At 46.8% G+C, this 23,007-nt stretch overlaps 1 long non-coding RNA gene across 1 annotated transcript; it reads left to right on the top strand.

The window, feature by feature from the left end:
- The first annotated feature begins 2,252 nt into the window (after window positions 1-2,252).
- LOC112643464 (uncharacterized) lies at window positions 2,253-16,095 on the top strand. Its single transcript, XR_003125802.2, has 3 exons — window positions 2,253-2,326; window positions 15,149-15,293; window positions 15,854-16,095. It is a non-coding gene; the product is annotated as an uncharacterized LOC112643464 (long non-coding RNA).
- Window positions 16,096-23,007: the final 6,912 nt, after the last annotated feature.

Raw genomic sequence — 23,007 nt, 5'->3', positions numbered from 1 at the left:
CAGGTGGGGAGGTGAGGTTGGAGAGGCAAATGGTGACTGCTGATGGCTTCTTCTGGGGAGCTACAAGTGCTCTACAACCAGACTACGGTAACTATTGTGTAACTCTGCAAACATACTAAAGCAATTGAATGGAACACTTATTTTTTTTTTTTTTTTTTTGAGAGAGACACACAGAGAGAGAGAAAGAGAGAAGGGGAGGGGCAGAGGGAGAAGGAGAAAGAATCTTAAGCTGACTCCACCCCGGCATGGAGCCCAGTGCAGGACTCAATCTCACGACCCTAAGATCGTGATCTGAGCTAAAAGTCGGACACTTAAGCAACAGAGCCTCCCAGGCACTGCTGTAATTTCTATTTTTTATCCCAATGTTGTTGTGGAACAGAATCTGAGTGGCATCGATCCATGTTCGGCCTATCTCTGTAAATGTTTCACGGATGTGGTGTGTGCGTCCTTTGGAATACAGTTCTTTTTTTAATGTAACGGCTCAAGCTGATTGAGGACATTGTTTGGGTCTTTGTCAGCTGTGCTGAGATTTTATCTTTTTGTTCTGTCCATTTTTGAAATACGTGTGCTAAATAAAGTCTCATCGATAATCATGGACTTAGGTACCGCTCCCTGAGGTCCCGTCACTTGTGGTTTGCACGCGTTGGGGCCATATTCACGTTTACCATGGATGTAACTCTGGGTCTCTGGTCTTTGACCAGCAGGTGATGTCATCCTTTGGCTCTCACTGTTTTCTTGGCCTTGTAGTCTATTTTGTCAGATATTTAGATAACTACACAACTACCTTTAGGTTCATATTTACTTACTATAAGATTTTAACTCTTCTATGTTCATTTCTTTGTCTTTTTGTCCTCAGTGTTTTTCTTGTATGTTCTTCCTTTTAACCTCAGATCTGTCTTTTAGTTGGTGGATTTAACCTATTTGCTTTTATCATAATTACTCACAGGAAAAAGCTCACTTCTGATATCTCATATTTTTAATTTGCTGAACCTCTTATTTCCTCCTTTTCATTTTTGTTTCTGCTTCCTGGTATATGAGCCCAGTTTTCTTCTGCTGGCTTAAAGCTTCGGCATTTTTGTGTCTACAGTTGCCTTTATCTGCAGGCAAGTTCTCATGTGTATCGATCCTTCCTGATGTAAGCTCATCAATATCTGCGTTGTTTTCCTCACAAGGAAGTAAGTCACTGCACTTCCACATCTCTTGGTGCTCTCCTCCTGCACCTTTGATTTTGACACCGCCTACAGGCTGGATTTCCGGTTCTCTCACAGAATAAATGTCTCCAAAATGCTTGGTTCCTTCAAATCCCCTCTTTGTCACAATTCTCTAGGGCTTGAGTTCTCTTATTTTTAGTACTTTCCCCCAAGTGTTTTCTCACAAGAAGTGGGTCTCCCTGTGGCACACTACCAGAGACCTATTCGGGGGATTGCTTCTCTTATGCCTTCAAATTTGAATGACAGCTTTTCTAGAAATAATATTCTAGGTTCAAATCTATTTTCCTTTCATTATTTAAAAACATCACTCCGTTGTTCTTCTGCAGTCAGCACTGCTGCTGAGAAGTGGGAAGGCAATCTGGGCCCTGTTCTTTGTAGGTGAACTGCTCATTACTTGTGGAAGCTTTTAGAATATTCCCTTTGTATTTGGTCGTCTGAAATTTCACTATATTATATCTACATTAGCAGTTTTCCTTATCCTCTCCATCTTTTTAAAAAGTTCTATGAACTTTTTCTTTCTGGAAAATATGCCTGCATTGTTTTTCCAAATGTTTGTTCCACTCTGGTTTTATCAATCCCCCCTCCTGGAATTTCTATTGCCCAGATATTGGTATTTTTACTTTCATTTCCCTACTCTTTTCTTTCATATTTCCGATCTCTCCAGCCTCTCTTGTAGCCTTCTGGGAAAATGTCTCAATCTTATATTTTCACTCATTAATTCATTCTTCAGCTCTTTCTATCTTGTTATTTATCCTCTTTATTATGTCATGTTTTTATTGTTTGTGTTTTTTTTAATTCTTCACTACAGCTCTCAATTACAATAGTATCATCAAATATAGGAAAATAATAAACTCTGAAGGTAGTTTCCCTGTTTAATGGGAACTTGGTATTCTAAAATTTTGAAGTCAGAAATTAAGATAAATGAGAAACCACAAAATCTGTGCTAAATGGGCTTTGGAAAAAGTTTTGTGACATCATAATACTGCATTTGATGGGATTTTTTGGTCACAAGTGACAGAAACTCAATTCAAACTAACTTAAGGCTTACAAAAGTGAGGAGGGCATGTACTGGTTCACATGATGAGGACAGGACAGGCAGGGTCAGCGCGCCCTAGGTAAGACTGAAAATGCAGGTGGACCTCCCCTCTATCAGGGCTGGGGGCGGCTCCAGAGACGTGGTCTTCCAGGCCATCACTCAAGAAAGATTGTCTTCTCCTTGGGCTTCCACATGGGGCATTTTGGGGTGGACCCTAACTGCCTCTCGCAATCCATATGCTCTCCACTGGTTCTGTCAGCCACCGACACGTAGTTCACACACCTTACAGTTCACCTACTGAAAGTGGGGTTTGTCTATTTGCAGAGTTTTGTGACCATGCCACTAACCATTTAGACTATGTCCATCACCCCAAAGGAACCCTTTGAGTCAAGAGTCCCTTCCCAGTACCTCTGACCCCCAGTAGTTTTGTTTCCCATAAAAATCCTTCCATACAAATCCTGCCCTGATCCAGAGCTGGTGTATCAACTCATTTCCCAATGACAAGAAATAGCTCAGTATCATTCTCAAGATCCCGAACTATGAATTCAGCCTCTGTTTATCCCTGTACTGGTCTCAGGCGGAGGCTCCCTCCAGGCTGTGGCTCTGGTCTGCCCGCTGGTCGTGGCCAGGCCTCCGCAGGGCCTCCAAGTCTTCTTGTGACAAGGGAGGGAGGGAGCACCTGCTGTCAAATGTCCCATGAGGACAACAGATAGATGCCACAGAGGGATTCTCTTTGATTCTTTGCACCAGCTGATCTGCAAGCTGCATGTCTGGGGCTGGTGGCAGCAGTGGCATTGGCTGGGTTGTCATGTTGCCTCCTATTGCTGGGGTTAGTGAACACTCAGCTGCTTCCCCAGGTCCTGCCTTCTGCTTAGCCCCCACCCGGGGTCCTAACCCCACCTGTCAGCAGTCCAGATGCTCTCTGGGCCCCGCACCTGTGTGCACACCTGGCCCCTGTGTGTATGCTGGCACATGTGCACACACCAGCACCTGTGTGCACCCTGGCACCTGCGTGCACGTTGGCACCTGTGTATACTGGCACCTGTGTGCATGCCAGCCCCTGCGTCCATGCCAGCACCTCTGTGCACGCTGGCCCTTGTGTGCACACCAGCCCCTGCATGCGTACTGGCCCTGTGTGTGTACAGGCCCCTGTGTGTGTACTGGCACCTGTATGCACCCAACACCTGTGCACACCCCAACACCTGTGCACACCCCAGCACTTGTGCACACGCTGGCCCGTGGGTCATCTCCCCTGGCCTGTGGGTCATCCCTCCCGGCCTGCACAGTCTGTGGCTGCTCAGGGCACATGTCATGGGCATGGAAGTCGTTAACCGAGTCAATCAGGAAGTGAGAGAACGTGGGAACGTATGAGACGGTGCTGTGGCTGTTGCCTGTGTTTTCAAGTATAGGAGTGGATGAAAATGAACACAGGTCAGCGACAGATCCAGAAGGGAATGAGTAACTCTTCCCTATTATTGATGATGTGTAAACAATGAAAGAGTAATAAAACTAACAATGTAACAGCAACAATGACTTTTATCAAGCACCCACCATGCCCCAAGTGCTGCCCTAAACCCTTGAAATTTGCTAATTTGTTCACTTTTTACAATTAGCATTGATTTGATAGTATGGTCTGCTGAGAAGTGTGTGTGCATGTGTGTGTGGAAATTTCTAGAAGGTTCTTAGCAATGGTCATCTCTGCATAACCATTAGTTGAGTTAGTGCTTGAAGTGCCTGTCTTAAAGTAAAAAGGAATTAGAGAGTCAGAGGTGAAATTGAAAAGAAAGATGATTTAAAAATTCTAATAGATTCTTTTTTTTTAAGATTGATTGATTTATTTAAGAGAGAGAGCACAAGGAGGGAGGGGCAGATGGCGAGGGAGGGGCTCCCCGTCAAGGGAAGAGCCTCCTGTGCGGCTCAATCTGGCGACCCTGAGATCATGACTTGAGCTGAAATCAAGAGTCACACGCTTTATTGACCGAGCCACCCACGTGCCCTCAAATTCTTGTAGCTTCTGACAACAGTTTCTTTCAAATGAGTGGAGGACCAGGGAGACGGTGATTTATTTTCACCGATAAAGTTGTTGCTCACATATGCTTGGCTCCCTCTTTGTGTGTTTGTGTCTCCTGTGTGTTTTGTGTCCCACATGCCCACACCTGCCGGTCCTGCCCTAGAGGACAAGCAGCACTGGGGCGGGGCGGAGGGAGGCCCAGCCCAGGGCGGTGGTGCCAGGCCTTGGCGAGCAGACAATCGGCTACCGCGCTCAGAACCCATGGCGGAGTCGAGTGGGAAAGCGAGCTACGTCCTCAGTCACGTTTGTGTGTGTGTGTGTGACAGATGGTGTTTTGACACCTCTGCACTGTCCTTCCACGTTGGTCACCGTAACTGCTCTCCCCGGCCTGGGGCAGGCGTGCAGGGAGGGCGGCCCGGGGTCCCCTCTGTCTTGGTGGTTGTGGGGCCGGGGCTTGGGGAGGAAGAGCGTCCAGTGAACAAAGGGCTGGGCTCTGCTCCAACTGTCCCTGGACTTTCCCTTCCAGACTACACGACGCTCACTCCTACCACCTTCCCAGACACCTGCTGGGTAGGACAGTGGATGGCAAGTGTGAGCATCATGGAGAAGGGGTGGCCCCTTGCGGACCGGCATCACCTCTGTCTGGGATAGAATGACACATGGGCGTGTCAGTCTGGTTCCCTTCTGTGTCCCTGGAGGAATTCTGGGCTCGTGGGACCGTGACCGTGTGCAGTCCTGGCTGATGCGCTGGTGGGGGGCCCCAAGTCTCGCTGGCGGGGGAGGGCTTGGTCAGTCTGAACAGGGCCACAGTGGGATCTGCAGGGACAAACCCTGGAAGACCACGGCCCCCCATCCCCCAGCAGCCTATGGGGATAGCCTCTGCCCCTTTGGGGTGGAGTCTTTCTGGAAGAGGCCTGGTTTGGGAACCTACCTTCCCTGCCCCTGCCCCTGCCCTTCCCGGGGCCAGAGCCCGCCTGACGTCTGTGGCCTGCTTCCCACACACCGAGTTTGGGGCAGTGGGAGTTCTCGGTGCCTGGGCCTGAATGTCTGTGTCTCCCCAAAGCCCTGCGCTAAAGCCCCGCCCTGCAGCGGGACTGTGTTTGGAGGTGGGAGGTGATCCACCCGATCTTGCGGTTTGGGGTGGGGCTGCAACCCAGCCAGACTGACGTCCCCTAGGACGAGGAGGTCATACCAGAGCCGGCTCTTTCCTGCGCTACTCGCGCTGCAGGCGAGGGCACAGCGGGAAGGTGGTGTCTTCAGGCAGAGGGGAGACGCTTGGGCAGAAACCAGATCCGCAGCATCCTATCTTGGACTTGCAGCCTCCGGCGCTGTGAGAAGTCGAGTCCATTTCTCAGGCGGCCCACCCCGGGGTGTCTGGCCGTCCGAGCAGACGGAGACGTTGTGGCCCTCACCCACGGCCCGCTGTGTGCTCATCATTCCCCCGTTGGGCACCCGCTCCCACCCGCCACCTGGAAAAGCCGGCGCCCGCCCCCAGAGCCAAGCTCTGCGGAGCATCTGGTTCCGATCCAGTCCCACGGGGAGAGATGGGCAGCGCCAACCCGAAACCGGGTGCTGCAGAGTCAGGAAGGCCCCCGGACCTGGTAGGCGCAACCAGAAGCGATGCCGCCTCGCTCCGCACCCGGCCGGGCACACGCGCCTCAGTCAGCTGGTGTGAGGGGTGCAACTGGAGTCTTACCCGAACCCACTTTATTTGGCAGGAGCAGGTCAGTCATCCTGGTATGTCAGTGGGAAGCCCACCCAGGGGTGACAGCGGCGGAGCGCCCCCAGAGCGCCACCTGCCTCGTGCCCCCAGCTGAGGCCGTCGCTCATATGAACGCTTCCGTTGTAAGTGGTAAATAACCAGGGAAAAATCATTACTTTATGGAGCTAATGCACCGCATGAATACCTTCCCCAGAATATTTTCCAAAAATCTTTTAGGAAACGGGAATTTATGAGTAACCTTTCAGAATGGGAATAACTGAGGAGATGCCTCCTGGAGGTTAATTCTCTTTCAAGATTGTGGAATCTCGCATTCGGTGAATGAGGCTCAGATTCCAACCGCGTGATCTCAGGTGAAGCATTTAACGTGTCTGAACTGCAGTTTCTTCCTTCGCAAAATGAGAAAACGACTCACACTCGCTGTCTGAACGTGAATGGACACTTATAACGACCAGTGCTAAAACGTGTGGCACAATCTCTGCGAAGCGCCCGTGTGGGTGACCTCAATAATGCAACCGTCATGACCCACCTCTGGGCGCGTCCAGCCAGCCCACCTGCCGTTCCGTGTGAGCCAGGCCAAGATGAGCAGGCATTTGTGTCTGTTGTCCTTAATTCTTTCTTAAAGGTGGAAATAATTGTAGCAATTTATTTCTCAAATAATGAAAAAGCAGTTTGTCATTAATATGTCGTTACTCACCATTTTAGAGAAGACTGTTACGGGCGTAGCAGAATGTAGAGAGACTTGGGCTAGAATTTTATCAGTGCCTCTTCCTTTCTCTGTTATCTTAGGAAAATTATTCTGCTTCCCTGAGCCTCCATTTCTGCATCCATGAAATGGACACCTTCGTACCTATTTGGCAAGGGTCCCGTCGGGAGTGGGGGAAGCTATTGAGGGGCAGCCTCCTAACAGGATCTGCAGGGTGTCTGGCCCCCAGCCAGCACTGGGTCTGTGATCTTGATATTTTCTGCTACTCAGAGCGACACGTTTGCATGGGCTTCTCACTTGGCTCTCTGAGATGTCAGACGTCAGGGAGGCGTTGGCCTTCCAATGGCTGGAATATTGCCTCATAAATTCGCTAAGGCTTTTGCAACGTTAGGAAGCCAAAGATATGCTTTAGCTAGAGCAAGAGGATCGATTTTACTAAACTTGAAGGCTAGAAAAAACTATTTGCTGATTCACTGTGTTTGCTGAAGAGACAGGCTTTCTGTGTTTCTGTGCTAAAGATTTATTCAATCTCTTATAGTTTAATTAAAGAACGCATGTTTGCAGCCCATTTGTGTGTGTGTCACTTTGCCTCTTTGTCTTTCCATACTTTCTAGGAGAGAGTATCTTTCTTGGGGGGAAAACTGTGTGCAGGCAACATTGCTGAGATGTTTTATACTTTGAACTTGACTTGAGGATATTTATGGCTGGCGCTCGGGTTTCAGGTAGTAGAAGGAGAGGCGAGGTGGCCAATCCCAAGGCGGATCTGTTCAGGTCATTTGCTTCTTGCTGCCCACTTTTTAGCCCCCTCACCCCCACGAGGGTCAAATGGACCCTTGGGGAGTGTCATAGCCCTGGTTAAGATTTCCTTGTGCTCCTTGGCTGCTGGAGCAATTTAAGTGAGAGCTACTTTGCACATGCACGTGGCGCTCACACATGTAGACCATCAGAAGACTGCAAAACCCTGCCCTCCCTCTGTGCAGTTGCATCTGAGCAGGACCAGGATGATAAGGAACCCTCTCACCGCTGGATTGTTTTGTTCATTACCTCAGTGATGTATGTGGCTTGTTGTTTTTGTGCCTCAATGTGATGTTAGTACCTACAAAAAGGCAAATGTGTGAGAATGCTTTTAAAGCAAAATCCATTTTTGCAAAGGTAATGATGTTCTAAAATTGGAAAAAGTGCAACTCAAGCAAAAAGAAATGAAATAAACCCTAAAATGACTGAATTCTTCTTCTTTCTGGATTTTCTGAGCAGTTAAGTTTTTTTTTTTCAATGTGCTATCAGATTGCTTCCATTATTTAAGAATATTTTTAACACAGGAAAAAGTTAATAAGTTTCATATTTTATATTTCACAATGTTATCCAATCGTCTTCCGTTGTTCCAGATGTTGGCTTGCGCTGCGAAACCAGGCTTATGGTTTAAAATGGATCCTATAGAAGGATTCATTCCAAAGCCCCGAAAAAACGCTCAGGCTCTGCGAGGGCCTTGTATATTGTCACAGGAACCCTCTACAAACATGCACCCAGATTTGAACAGCACAGAACTCACTGGGAATGATGCGAGATGGAGACTTTTTAAATGTCATGTTGATATTTGTATAAATGAAGCCTTGGGGGTAAAGAAACTACGAGAAAACACTCAACTGGAGTTTTACTTTGTGGCAGACCTGCATAAGCAGGCAGGTGGAAGCGTCCAGAAGGACTGGCTGGGCTCGTTGCTCTGTGTGTCTTGAAGAATGTCTATGTGAAAATGCCAGAAGAAAAATCTGTTGTTCTCTTGCAGGTGCAGACGGATTTCTGAACAAGCACTGTGCCCGTGTGCCCTCACATTCCTTGGCTCCCTGCCTCTCGGGGAGGACGGGGCAGGTGGTTTGTGACATCTATGGTTTCTAAACACCAGCAAAGAAGCCAGGAGAATGTTCTTTCTCCTTGGCGGGGTTGGAGGAGTAGCTGAAATGGCCACCTGGCTCGAGAATGTTTAAGTGTAGGCCTGCCTGTAATTGGTCACCCAGGTTCAAGCTGATGTAGCACAGAGGCCCACTGCTCCTAGGTCTGACCAGGGGAGCCTGAGCAAAGGCAGATTCACAGCAGGCCGAAGTGATGCCTTGCAGACTGGCCCTGCCTCTAACAAGCTGTTGAGAGGAACCAGTGTCCATTTCCCTGTGTCCCTGGGGACCCCCACTCAGGAGACTTCTTGGCCCTTCCCTGGCTTTCTGCTTGGCCACAAGCTCCAGGGGACCCTCCTCTCTCCATTCTCTGAAACAACCACCCTTTCCTTGCCTCTATGACTCTTGTTTGTCTCTTCGGTGGCTTGTTGCTCAGTGGGGTCCTGGGTACTGCCAACCCAAGGGGGACAAGACAGCGCACCCCTCCCTCTGCAGAGACCCAATGATCCCCGGGGACTGAGAGCCCAGCCACTGGCCTCCACTTGTGCAGGCGTTTCCTGGGGTGGCTGTCACAAAGCACCACAGACAGCAGCTCAAACTGCAAGAATCTCCTGGCTCATGGCTCTGGAGCTGGAAGCCCAAGGTCAAGGTGTCTGCAGAGCTGGTTCATTCCAAGGCCAGGAGGGAGAGGATGTCCCAGGGCCTCCTCCAGTCTACAGTGCTCTTTGGCTTGTGGGCGCCCCACTCCCATCTCTGGCTTCATCTTCACGTGGTCTTCCCCCGACATGTCTGTCTCTGTCCACATGTCCAAATCTCCCCTTGTGGTGAGGACACAGTCTCACTGGGTCAGAGTCCACCCTAATGACCTCACCTTAAGTGGATCACGTGCAGGAACTACTTCCAAGTAAGGTCCATTCACAGGGACTGGAGCCAGGACTTCAACAGCTTTTGGGGGGACATAATTCAAGCCAGAACAACTTTCAGGGTTGTTGCTCTGAGCCTGGTGCACCTGTAGGGGCTTTGCAACACCTGATGGTGGCTGGGCACAGGGTCTGTACCCCAGGTACAGCTGTCCAGGGGAGAAGAGGCCGCACCTGTGTGAGGATCGAGGCCGGAGCTCTGCATAAGTCAGTGTCAGAGAGGATGGGGAACCTTGAAGGCAATCTGGGATCTCATAAGTCAATGGCAGTGACATCCAAGACCTGTCACAGATGTTTTCATGGCCACTGATACACCTCTTACTGCAACACGAATTACAGAAAAGTCTTCACTAAGGAATAGGGCACAGTAGCACCAAGACACATCCAGTGATTAAGGAGGGATGAGGCAGGCCTCCATCAGTTTTACAAAAACAACTCTTTGCAGGATAGTGTGGAAAGTTGAAAGACACCTGATCCTGCTCTATCTTCTTGGGAAAATTGTTCCAGAAAAGAAAAAAATCCAGTAACACCAGAAGCATTTATTGTTGAGTCTAAGGATTATTACATAACTTGTAATTATAACTTATATATTGTGTAAAATAAATTAAAATGACTTTATTTATATAGTTAGGTTTCACTTGTTTTCAAGATAAAACATCAATAGAACTATTTTTTTCACTATTAGCTTTCATCCTCTTTTAAGGCAAGGAAGGCTTCATCTGTCTGGGAACAAATGTCCTTGAATGACCCTGATGTTCAGTCTCTCCCGTCACCTCCTGAGTTAAACTCAATCTCCTCCAAGAATGGCAAGTGATGTGTTATCTGGATAAGAATATAGGACACACCACAGAAGTTTTAATTTTGCTTCCTGTCATAATAGCTGGTATATAGATTGGCTTACATTTCACAGCACCAAGTATGGGATATGGATAGATTCCTTCAGCTGAAGATCCCAGATGGCTACCTGTCAGCCAGCTCTTTCTGGAAGGAAATCCAGGTATGCAAAGTGTGATGACCAGGGCAGAATCATGGGATCTAAAACTTTGGAATTTTAATCTCAATTTAGATTTTGACATGCCCTCAGTTCTTCCATCAAAGGAATGGGGACAATATCAATATACAAGGGAATGGGGACAATATCAATATACAAGTGTCTCCTGTTACAAATAATGCAAAATTTAAAATCACCGCAAAATAGTTTCTGAAAACATTAAGACGTTAAAATAAAAACTGAAGGCACTGAGATAGTTTGTGAGAGGTAATGCCCCAAAGTGGAGGACTTCCTAGTGATCCAATGGCACTGGGATGAGAAATATCCTACACTCATCTGGGTAGTTAATGTTTGGTACCCATGTTACTCTAAATAACTTGTACATTTATAAGCAATGGGGCAGAATGGGATGGAATGTGTAAAGAGTTAAAGTAGCCTTGATTGCATGCAGAAGAACAGTGAGCCAGCTGGGGCTGTGGGAGGAGCTCTGTGGTATCAGAAGGGTGATTCCCGAGGGAGGGATATGATTGGCTTGTTTGAATAATTCTGTGAGCTTCCAGGGACGTGAATCCCAATCCTGGGGAATGAAGAGGCACTGTGTTTGGTGCCTGAGGAGCATTGTTTGGAAGAGGACTGTGTCCATGGGAGCAGAATGGGGAGGGGAACACACAGTTAGGCCATTTGAGGCCCTCCGTGTATTGCCAGATGTCCAGGCACACAAATTCTTGGGCTTTAATTTTAGGTCTTATGTCATGGTTAAGAGCAGGGAGTGTGTCATTTCTGGTTACACAGAAGCCTGAGGCCACTGTGTTGGAATGAAATGGATAGAACGAGGAGAGAAACATGCATACGTAGTGTTCCTGGCCGGGCCACCCCAGCTAGTGTCTGGGAATTTTCTACAATTAATAGATTGGTGTTGACTAGGTAGGTGGGAAAGGGTGAGCAAAAGAAGTTATTCCTCTTGCGATGCCTGGGTGGCTCAGTTGTTGAGCGTCTGCCTTTAGCTCAGGGTGTGATCCTGGTCCTGGGATCGAGTCCCACATCAGGCTCCCTGCATGGAGCCTGCTTCTCCCTCTTCCTAAGTCTCTGTCTCTCTCTCTCTGTCTTAAATAAATAAATAAATAAATAAATAAATAAATAAATAAAGTCTTTAAAAAATAAAGCTATACCTCTTGCTTTGTTGGCTGGATTGGGCCTGAGCTTCCAGTTGGAAGCCTTCAGTGAATACATTGGGAAAAACTAGCATTAAGGGAGGTAAATAAAAGGTCCATAAGGGAAAGTTTGTATTTTTGGCAGAAAGACCTGGGTTAGGAGCTAGAACACTCAACTTCATTTCACCACAAGGAAAGCATTCATCCCTGAAGTCATGGGATGTTCCTGATCTAAAGGGGAAATCACAGCAATACCAGCCCACTTGTGAGAATAAAATGAGACAATATATGTGCAAAACTATGAAATGCTTTTTGGATGGAAGATATTGTTGTTGATAAGACATTATAATTCATCCTTGGCTTCGATTGGTTTTATTGTGAATGTGAATAACTATTTTAAGTTAGTACTGGATGGTAGACTAAAAGAGATTTTCAAATGTTGTTTTGTTGTTTAAAAGAGTAGCATATTTTGAGTGCTCTTTTAAAAAAACAAAAAGTAGAAATGATACACATTTTTATTTGGACTTTTTTTAGGAGACAGGTCATTTTAAAAATAAAGAGATGATCATCAAAATCAGACAAAGACATTACAAGAAAAAATACAGACCAATTTTTCATAAACACTGGTACAAAAAAATCCTCAGAATAATATTAGTAAATCAAATCCAACAATGCATACAATTATACACCCACAACCAGGTGGATTTATCTCAGTGATGCAGTCTCAACATTTGAAAATCAATTAGCACAATCCATCATATCAATGGGTTAAAGAAGAAAAATCATGTGATCATATCAATAGATGCAGAGAAAGCATCTGACAGAATCTAAAGCTCATTCATAATAAAAATTCTCAACACATCAGGAATATAGGAGCATTTCCTCACACTGATCTAGGAAATCTACAAAAAATCTACAGCTAATAATACCACTTAATTGTGAGAAACTCAAATCTTTCCTGCTGAGGTCAAGGAAAATATTGAAAACAAATGGAATTTGAAATTAAAAGCATATTCCCATTTACATTAGCATCCCTCCAAAATGAAATATTTAGATATAAATCTAACAAAATATGTACAAGATTTATATGAGGAAAGCTACTTTGATGGAAGACAAAAGTAGAACTAACTAGATGGAGAGATAGCTCATGTTCATGGATAAGGAGACTCAATATTGTCGATGTCATTTCTCCCCAACTTGATCTATAGATTCAATACGATCTAGTTAAAATCCCAGCATGTTATTTTGTGGATACTGACAAACTGATTCTAAAGTCCAGATGGAGAGGCAAAAGACCCAGAAGAGCCAACACAACACTGGAGGAGAAGAACCGTATAAGAGAACTGACACTACCCAACTTCAAGAAATTACTATAAAGCTGCTATAATCAAGACAGTGTGGGGGGAAAAAAGACAGTGTGGTGTTGGCAATGGAATAAGTAAATAGATAAATGGAACAGAATGGAACAGTGTCCAGAGATAGACCTTCATAAAATCATCTGATCTTTGAGGAAAGAGCAAAGACAGTATGATGGAGCAAAGATAATCGTTTCAACAAATGAGGCTATATATCTACATGCAAAAAAATTAATCTAGACACAAGCCTTACATCCCTACCTAAAAATTAACTCAAAATGGACTACAATCCTAACTGTAAAATGCATAAAACTCCTAGAACATAAGAGAAGAGTGTCTAGATTCAACACCAAAGACACAATCCATTAAAAAAAAATTGATAAGCTGCAGCTCATGAAAATGAAAAACTTCTGCTGTGAAAGGCAATGTTAGGAGAATTAGAAGCAAGCCTGGGAGAAAATATTTTCAAATGTTTTCAAGATTTAGCACATCTGTTAAAAGACTTGTTATCCAAAAGTATAGAGAACTTTGAAAACTCACCAATAATGAAATGAACAACCCAATTGAAATATAAGCAAAATCTCTGAACAGACTTCTCACCAAAGAAGATATACAGATGGCAAGTAAACACAGGAAAAAATGTTCAACATCACATGTCCTCAGGGAAATGCAAATTAAAGCCACAATGAGAACCCACCGTGCACCTATCAGAATGGCCAAAATCCAGAACACTGACAATGCTGGTGAGGATGTGAAGCCACAGAAGCTCTCATCTACTGCTGGTGGGGATGCAAAATGGTGCAACCACTTTGGAAGATGGTTGGTGGTTTCTTACAAAACTAAACATCCTCTAACCATGAAATCCAGCAATTATGATCCTCGATATTCACTCAAAGGATTTGAAAACTCACATCCACACAAAAACCTTCACATAGATATTCATAGTGACTTTATTCATAATTGCTGAAAGTTGGAAGCAACCAATATGTCCTTTGGTAGGTGACTGGATAAATAAACTGTGGTGCATCCAGACACGGATTGTTATCCAGCATTAAAAAGAAGTGAGCTATCCAGCCATGGAAAAAACATGGAGGAAACTTAATGCATATCACTCAGTGAAAGAGGCCAATCTGAAAAGGCTGCCTACTGTATGATTCCAACTCTATGAAAAGACAAAACTATGGAGACAGTAAAAAGATGAGTTATAGCTAGGAATTGGGTTGGGGGGAGGGATGAACAGGTGGAGCACAGGAGATTTTTACGGCAGTGAAAGTATTCTGTGTGATGCCATTGTGGTGAGTATGTGACATTATACAACCCCTCAATTGCCCATGTCCTGTGATTGTAGACGTGTGGATGCCAGATGTAGGTCTGGCCTTCAGGGTGGCAGGCTAGCCCCTGTGAAGGGACATGGACTGCCCACGGAGCATTAGAGCTGTCAGGTTGTCTTCATGGGGACCTGGGCTTTGGGCAGAGTCGGCCTGCCAGCTGCACCTCCAGGGCTGGAGTGTGGGTCTTGGAATCAGTGGCTTCTTGTTGGATCCGGGGTGGGATGTGGTACTCATTTGGTGGCTTGCTGCGTCCAGGGACAGGCACTGTTGGTCCTGCCACCCTGTCAGTGCCTGGTGCAGAGCCGCACAGGTGTGGGTAGTGACCTGTGTGAGGGTTTGCAAGTACTCATGAGGTAGAGGCTCCCACCTAGCAGCTGGTGGCCTCACGCGGGGTTGGAACCCGGGAGGGTGCAGCAAGGCCAATGCAGCAGTGAGTTCAGCCTGGCAGCTCCCATCCTCTGCTGTCTCCTGCAGCCTGGTGGCCCTGGGCTGGGGAGAGGGACCCCTGTGTTCACAAGCTCCAGGAGCTCTACTTGCCTTCCCGGAGTCTCATCCGGGACTCCAGTAGACCCGTGAGTCAATGCCGAATAAGGCTCTCCAGCCTCGGCTCGAGGACACTCCCATAAATCAGTGCACAGCCCTCACTCTGGTGGCTGGAAACCTCCTGGAGCAGGTGGAGTGGCCACCCCCGTCCTCAGGCCCCCAGCCGCTCAAACGGTGCCAGATCAACACATGCACAGAGACGATGCCTCTCCTTTACTAATGCACACTGAGCGCCTCTTCCACAAAAATAAGGAGACACTTTGTCTTTGTGTCTGTCATCCCTACAGATGCACTCTGCGTTTGCTGAACTGCTTACCTGCTCACTTGTACCTGCTCATGAGCTGCCAAACATGGGGGTTCCCACTGCTGACGAGGGTGTGGACTCCCATGGAAGATGGAAGTGCCCCAAGAAACTAGGGTACCCACAGTCAGGTGACACACGTGATTCCTCGAATGCCTATCCTGTACAAGGCGCCCTCCATGGGTCTCAGAAAGCCAGCTCAGCTGCCTGTGGTGCCACAGAAGCCAGGAGGGCACCTGGCCTGGGCTGGCCTGCAGTTGGGAGCCATCCCCTCGCCACACCGGCTCCTCCTTGGGCCAGATGTCTGCATTCCTCAGTTTCAGGCCTCCTTCCTCCTCAGTTGGGCCCTCCAGCAGTTTCTCTGGCTCCTCTTGCTCTCCCTTTCCTGGAGTGCCCTCCTCTGTGAGTGCCCCTGCAGACAGAATAGAACCAGCACAACAGGGATGCTTTGCCCGAGGCAGTCCCCTACCCAGCTTCACCTCTTCCTGCTCCATCAGGAGCCCACAAGCCAGTCCAGAGATGGTGTGGATGGTGAAGCCTACAACTCCCTCCCCTCCTGTAGGGAGCCCCAGACAGCCCCGGCTCTCTCATCTCTCTTCCTGCTTGTATGGGCCTCAATTTCTGTCTTTGGCCCTTGAAAGGTTATCAGTGGAAATAGGAGGTCACAGAATCCCACACACCTTTCTAACAGGTGGAATGAGTAGCTCTTCATCTAAGGACCTGAGTACTGGAACACCCACGGCCCTCCATCTTCATTCGAGGACCTTTGAGGGGCGCCTGGCGGCTCCGTCGTTGGAACATCTGCCTTCGGTTCAGGTCATGATCCCGAAGTCCTGGGATGGAGTCCCACGTTGGGCTCCCTGTTCAGCGGGAAGCCTGTTTCTCCCTCTGCCCCTACACCCCCCTGGCTCATGCACTTTCTTTCTCTGTGTGTCCCTTTCTCAAATAAATAAATAAAATCTTTTTTTAAAGACTCCTTGAGAAATTAGTCTACTTGAAAATGAGTTTAAGGCATTTCATGTATGTCTATTTTCATGGCATCATTCCGTGATATCCTTCTTCCCACCTCAGCCAAACCCCCGAGGGCAGAAATCATTCATGCAGGTATATGTTATCCCCCCATATGGCTGGTGTGATGTATATTACTACGAACATAAATAAACTTTATTAAGACAGAGCTCTGAAAATGGGACAGTCTCCCCAGTTTTACTCACTCTGATAACCAGAGTATTAATGTTAATATTCTGTGTGGCTGAACACATCCAGCTATTTATTTGTTAATAGTGTTTGCAGGAGCTCTTAGGTTCTTTATTAAGACAGAAGGAATTTGTTAAGGTTGCCTGAAAACAACTCATCTAAGTTATATGTATATCTTTAAATTTTATTTATATTTTTATATTATATATATATTCATAGATATATGTAAAACAGACAAGAAAATATGGATTGGCTCACTAAGGAAACAGTGCTAAGTGACCTGGAATCTGTTCCCTATGTCCTAGTCTTGTCTCTGCTAGTAACCAGTCGGTTGGGAAAGTTATCTTGTGGCCTTCAATCTTCTCCTCTTTCTTTTTTTTTTAATTTTTATTTATTTATGATAGTCACAGAGAGAGAGAGAGAGAGAGAGAGAGAGGCAGAGACATAGGCAGAGGGAGAAGCAGGCTCCATGCACCGGGAGCCCGATATGGGATTCGATCCAGGGTCTCCAAGATCGCACCCTGGGCCAAAGGCAGGCGCCAAACTGCTGTGCCACCCAGGGATCCTTCTTCTCCTCTTTCAAAGAAGAGAGTCCCAGTAGAAATGTTGTAAGGTCATGAAATGAACCTCTATTCAAAATGGTAGCAGGTCCTTAGTAAGCTCTTGAGGAACAAGGGCAAGACTTCAGCTCTGAGTCCTGCCTCTCTGAGTCTCTTACTGGGACCGAGGAGCAAACGACTTACTTCCTCAGGAGCCCCCCGCCTCTCCTCCACCCAATGGAAACAGGAATATCTGCTAATGAGATGTGGGCCGGCGTTCTCGGGATGGGAAATATGACAGCAGACGATAGCCATCTTTACAGAGCGCCTAGTGGGGGTTCAAGCACACAACAGGTGAATCGATATTTCCAGATCAAAATTCTAAATATCTATTGAGGGATTACATTGTTAGCTCTTGATGGATTTTCATGGGGTGCTGTTTAGATCCAGGGGATGTTGGTGATGGTGAAAGACAGTCTCTGGGAAGCCAGTGGGCTCATGGGGGGCCCCTGGAAGTTCCAGACTTCACCCTGTGGGCAATCGAGCTTATTCTGAGACATCTGAAGTGCCAGCCATGATTCCTGGATGCTTTCCAGCCATTGTGGGGGACCTTGAGTTACCCCCAGAGCAGGGCAGGTTGTCAAGAGTGTCTCTTCTTTGCCCAGTTTTGAAAATGATGTCTCTGAGGACTTAGGGTCCAACTTGCTGTGCCCGTGACCAACTCACACTCAAGCCCCAATGTCTTCCCCCCAGCCCCAGAAGGGCCTCTGCCTGTATCCTGTGAGGTGGCCTCCGGCTCGCCCATCTCAGCGTGTCTCCAGTTGGTCTATGATCCAGTGATAGGGAGGAAGGCAGGAAATGCAAACACTGCTTCTGAAGCCAGTGGGCAAGATTGAGAGGGAGGATGGAGACATGCTTTGATGCCAAAATTGGAGAATCCCCTGTAGGTACGGTGCGGGCTGAACATGTAGGGTTTGGGTAAACTAGAAAGTGGAACTCCCAAGGTCGAGATGGGCTTGATTTCACAGGAAAAGCCAAGCACAGTCTTGTTAAGTGTGTTTGTGTCTATTCTAAAGCAGTTTTCAATTAATTAAGTAATTATTAGTTTCAGGGGTAGAATTTATGATTCATCTGTCTTGTATCACACCCAGTGCTCATCGCATCACGTGTCTCCTTGATGCTCGTCCCCCAGTGACCCCGTCCCCCCACTCCCACCCTCCAGCGACCCTCAGTTTGTTTCCTAGAGTTCAGTGTCTCTTGTGGTTTTTCTCCCTCTCTGATTTCATCTTGTTTTGTTTTTCCCTCCCTTCCACCATGTACATCTGTTTTGCCTCTTAAATCCCACATGTGAGTGAAATTATATAACTATCTTCCTCTGACTGACTTATTTCACTCAGCATAATGCCCTCTAGCTCCATCCCTGTCACTGCAAATGGCAAAATTTCCCTTCTTTATGGCTGGGTAATAATCCACTGTACAGACAGGCCACATCTTTATACACTCACCTGTCCACGGACGTCGGGGCTCTGTCCACTGTTCGGCTCTTGTGGACACTGCTGCTAGTTTGTCTATTTCCTCTTCCTCCCTCCCTCCCTTCCCGTCTATACCATGCTACTCCGTGATTAACCTGCCTGCATAGACTGCGTTTTCTAAGGCCATCAAATGTCTGTACAAAATCTGCTCGCTAACGATAGTCTGGCTTTTAAGAAAAGCAAATGCATGGGATCCGGAGCATCTTTGCTGAAGCTCATGGGAGCTCCTCTGGGATGACGGGATGGCGAATCGGCGCCTCCTCCTCCCAGGGCCATGCTGTGGGTCTTTAAAAACTCTGGTTAGCCTCCCCTTTTCTCATCCGTTCTTTGGTCATATATTCTGCTTCTCACGTTTTATTTGTATTTGGAAAATGAAGCTGATGAATTTGTTTCATGGTTCTTATTGGTCACACATTGTCCCTCAGGGTCCTCCCGTCGGGCTGGAGAGACACCACATCAGCGCTGGCCGTGGAGTGAGGAGCCGCGGGGCCACCACCACGTGCCACGACCCGGCACAAAGGGACACCTGCCAGGCAGCATGGGGGTCAGGAGCCCAAGACAACAGGGCTGCCGTCGCAGACTTGGGGGTCTTGCGTGTGGGCACCATCAGCATTCCCCAAACACAACCTTTGTAATCTCACAGAAATGGTCCAGAATTCTTGTTCACAGTAGTCGGGTTTACTTGCTTGGCGGTCACTGCCCCTCCCCCTCTGAAAATTGGGTGAACCTCCCCATCCCTGCTTGCGCATGGGCCTGACTTCCAGGGTCACCTTCCACTTGGCACAATGAGAGCTGACGAGTCCCAGCGGGCCTGTGTGAGCTAGCTGGGGATGCTGCGAGATGGAGCTTCAGCTAGGGGATCGGGAGACTGGGGCACCCCCGACTTTGCTGAGGAGGGCTGCTCCCCAGCCTATGTCTGCTAAATTCTCTGAGTCTCACTTTCCTGCTATTTATTTATTTATTTATTTATTTATTTATTTATTTATTATTTTATTTATTCATGAGAGACACACACACACAGAGAGGCAGAGACATGGGCAGAGGGAGAAGCAGGCTCCCTGCAAGGACCCCAACACGGAACTCGATCCTGGGTCTCAGGCTCAGTACCTGAGCCCAAGGTAGATGCTTAACCACTGAGCCATCCAGGTGTCCCACTTTCCAGCTTTTTAAAGAGGTTAGCAATGCCTGATGTTCCTTCCCCTGGAGGTTATGGTAAGTAAGGGTCAAAATAAAAGTGACAGGGGTGGGAAGACTGCTTTGTAAACTGTATGAACTGTGTAAATATAAAATAGTATCTCTTTTTTTTCATATCAGCACATACAGACATTCTTACTCCTAGAGTCCAACCCGAGCAATCTGAGAATCTGCTTCAACTTTATTTATGTGGGAAATGTAGATTCACTTTCTGAAATAACTGGGAATTGCTTCATTCTCATAACTGGGGCCCCCATATGACTGCTTCCTCCAGGAAGTGTTGGGAAATGCAGGGTTTATCTGACTGGCATATGTATGTATCCCCGGGAATCCGGGGCAGGTGCGTCTCCTGCCCTGCCATAGAGAGGCCGTCTTGGGGAAAGTTATATATAGACTGGAAGGCTATTAGCAACGATCATGCTTATTTTGGTTCACGGTGCCATTGGAGGACCTGCTCTGGTTTTTCCCTGTGAGCAGAGGATGGGATGTCCCCCTGCTTGGGGTTTGAAGCAGCTTTCGATCCTGGCCGGGTGGTGACAACGTTCTTACGTGGGGCAGTAAGATCAATAAAAAAAAAATGCCACTTGTTCACAAAACATTTTTTTTTCTGCAAAGTTGTAAGCTTTTGTACCTTTAGCAAAGTACAGATCTTCTTTCTTCGCTGAACTATATAGTTTTGTGGGGTTTCTTTTGGGAAGGGTGTCTGTTCATGTGAGTTAACTATTAATACTTGACCTCACACTGTCTGTACTTACACATAGATTTGAGTGAATGTTTTGAAGCTGTTTAAAATAACATTTAATTATCTCTGGTTTCCCTATTTTATTTTATGAATAGTTTTTCTTAGAATTCTACGTGAAGAAAATTGCACATGTACCCATCTTACAGTATTGAGCAAGATGAATCTTTTGTTTCTGGCCACCAAGATATATTTTATTTTGAGGTGCCTGGGTGGCTCAGTTGGTGAAGTATCTCTTCGGCTCAGGTCATGATCCCAGGGCCCTGGGATGGAGCCCCATATCAGGCTCCTTGCTCAGTGGGGAGCCGGCTTCTCTCTCTCCCTCTGCCCCTCCTCCACCTGGGCTCTCTCTTTCTCTCACTCAGTCTCTCTTTTTCAAATAAATCAATCTTAAAAAAAAAAAAGATATATTTTATTTTAGCTAAATTCAATTTACTTGGGAAGGAAGATTGTTTTAACCTCAGCGCTTTAGTTATGAGCCTCTGACCATATGATATTTGTATCAGTCAGGGTTCTCCAGAAGAACAGGAAAGAGAGAGAGACAGAGATTGAGAGATTTCAGGAATTGGCTTATGAGATGGTAGGGGGTTGAGGATTATGAAGTCTGTGGGCTGGCAGGCGGGAGACTCGTGGGTTCTGCAGTCCCGAGTCTGAATTCCACAGGGCAGTGGGTGGGAAACTCAGGCGGGGTCTCTGAATCTGCAGTCTTGAGAATTCCTTCTTTGAGAAACCGCCGTTTGCCTTCAATTGATTAGATCAGGCCCACCACACAACAGAGGGTGACCTACTTTGCTCAGAACCTACTGATCTGGATGTTAATCACATCTTAAAGAAACCTTCACAGTGACATCTAGACTGGTGTTGGACCAAATAACTGGGCACCATAACCTCGCCAAGTGGACATACAATTAGCCATCACGAAGGCTAAAGCAGCGTTTAAAAAACCCAGTCACATGACTAAAATTTCAGCAAGGGCAGGTTTATGCCATGTGTTCATTACAAGCCAGCTATCTGTGTCTGTTTTCTCCCAGAAGAAAGAAAAAAATGATCACATTGTGATTTTATGTGCCAGCAACAATTTGGACTGGCTTGTCATAATCTTGTTTAGGGAGACACACTGAAGCCATATGCAAGGTTGTTACATCTTAGACTCTGAAGTAAGTGCTTTCATTGTGTTTTTCTGTTTTGATTATGTGCAGCACAAAAGTCTTGCACACGTAGAAACTTACTGGAAAATGAATGGTACCATCACTGGTGCATATCCTTATCTGGGAACAGGCTCTCAGAAAACACCCAGAACTAGCTCATTGCCCCTAAAAGGTCAGGCTGCTTTTAGGGAATTAGCAAAACAACAGAAGAACAAGGCTTCAAAAACCCAAACCAAAAAAAAAAACCTTCCAAATCTTGCCAAAATGCTTTACCTGTAAAACTTTGCCAAAATATGACACTAGCCTGTTCTAAAACCAGCTCAACTTTGACGCCAGGTCTGGGAGACCTTAAAGTTTGGGGAGTGTGTTGTGGTTTTGTGAAGGCGTCAGAGCCCGAATGGTGGGCCTAGCACCCAGGAACATGCATCTGTAAATGCTGCCCAGCAAGATAGGGTTGCACAGATCAGGATCCCATAGACCCCTAGCTGGGGACACTTTGGATTTTCCTGGAGAGCCCCACCCTCTCCTCAGAGGTGTTGTCACATACAAATCTTCCCCATCAAGATGAAGAGCTGCTCCTAGGAACCTGCTGTGGGAACCCCCGGGCCCAGAGGGCTTCACTCTTAGAGGGACTTCTGGGCCTGAATGGGCCCGAGGGCAGCAGCAGAGGCTGCGCATCAGGAGGCCGTACCCAGGGCTTGTGCTGTCTCTGTGACTGACAGGTGGATAGGCCTGAGGGGACAGCGAGGAGTCAGGAGACACAGTGCCAGGGGTGTATGTGGCCTCAGGCCGGGACCACCGCAGGGATGCCAATAAGGCTCGGTGTCCCCATGCCCCCCAGGATGGCCGTGCCCAGGGCTGGCACAGAGCTGCCGAGAGCTTGAATCGATTCTCCTATCCTAAAAACCTGGCCCAGTCCCCAAATGTGTATGCAGCTATACCTTCTAAATGACCCAAAGGTGCATGATGAGTGGCCTGCGGAAACTCTGTGAAAGTCCTAACAAAAAAAAAAGAAAGAAAGAAAAAAGAAAAGAAAGGAAAAGAAAAGAAAAAAGAAAAGAAAAGAAAAGAAGAAAAGAAAGAAAAGAAAAGAAAAGAAAGAAAAGAAAAGAAAAGAAAAGAAAGAAAAGAAAAGAAAAGAAAAGAAAAGAAAAAAGAAAAGTCCTAACAGTTCTGGAGACTGTAGGGGGGGAGGGATGGGCGGGGAGGGGAGGGGTGCCTTTCTAAAATTGCCAATTCTCTCAAACTGAATTGAAATAGAGTAAACTCTATTTCTGCACCTCTGCACTCCCTCACTGAGCGTAGGAATCAAAGAATCTTCTGTGATTTGTCCCTGAATTTCATTACCTTTTTTTTTTTTCAGATCCTGAAATTAAATTTGTTCCCAACTAGTTAATAATCAAAATGTATTTCTTAACCTGTGGCGGGCGCTGTGTTAGGGCGTCGTGTGTGGAGAGTAGCAGGCTAGGGGAAAATTAGAAACTACGGTTCTAATC

This window comes from Canis lupus, chromosome 1 (assembly GCF_003254725.2).
Source record: "Canis lupus dingo isolate Sandy chromosome 1, ASM325472v2, whole genome shotgun sequence".
NCBI lineage: Eukaryota > Metazoa > Chordata > Mammalia > Carnivora > Canidae > Canis > Canis lupus.
The sequence above is the reverse complement of the archived record's forward strand: the minus strand, read 5'-3'. Positions and strand labels throughout refer to the sequence as shown.